The following is an 863-nucleotide window of genomic DNA, read 5'->3' as shown; positions in this document are numbered from 1 at the left end:
GGCAGCCTCCAGACCCTGCGCCCCCCGGCTGGGCGCTTCCCCTCCCGGGCTCCAGCTGCACTGGGGAAGCGCCAGCCGGGGGCGCAGGGTCTGGGGGCTGCCCAGCAAACCGTGAAGCCGGTAGCGATCGGGCAGCCCTTTCCCCGTGGCTGTGAGGAGGGGGGGAGTTAGGGTGGGAAGCGGCGGAGTTGGGGGTGGGGAAATGGGCGGCGCCAGGGCCCGTGGAGGGTCCTCTTTTTTTATTTAATAGATATGGTAACCCTAGAGTAAGCTGCCTCCCAAAAAGAGGGGAAATAACTTAGGCCTTGTCTATACTGCACAGTTTTGTTGACAAAAGGCAGCTTTTGTTTTAATTCCCCTGGTACAAAATAAAACCACCTCAACAAGCAGCATAGAGTTTTTTGCGAAGTAGTTAGAGCGATGCAACATCAAGGTAGACTGCGCTTCCTTAAGATGCCCTAATTGGACTTTAGGAGGTGTCCCACAATGGCCATCATGACCGTTCTGGTCAGTCAGTTCTGCTGCCCTGCACTCACCCACTCATTTAAAGACCCAGGAATTTTTGAAATTCCTCTTCCTCTTTGCTGTGCATGGACTATTCACACAGCAACTTTCCAGCTGACCATACCAGCTTTCTGTAACAGATGTGCTCCCACATGCTGTTGGATTTGCTGGATCTGTGGGGAGAGGAGGTTGTGCAGTTGCAGCTTCATTCAAACTATAGGAACTTTGATGTCTACCAGCAGATTGCTTTTGGCATGCAGGAGAAGAGCAATGAAAGGGATATGCAGCAGTGCTGTGCTAAGATCAAGGAGCTAAGGTAGGCATACCAGAAGGCAAGTTAGGGCAACCATTGCTCTGGT

Source organism: Trachemys scripta, chromosome 2 (genome assembly GCF_013100865.1).
Source record: "Trachemys scripta elegans isolate TJP31775 chromosome 2, CAS_Tse_1.0, whole genome shotgun sequence".
NCBI classification, from domain to species: Eukaryota; Metazoa; Chordata; order Testudines; family Emydidae; genus Trachemys; species Trachemys scripta.
This window is presented reverse-complemented; position numbering follows the sequence as displayed.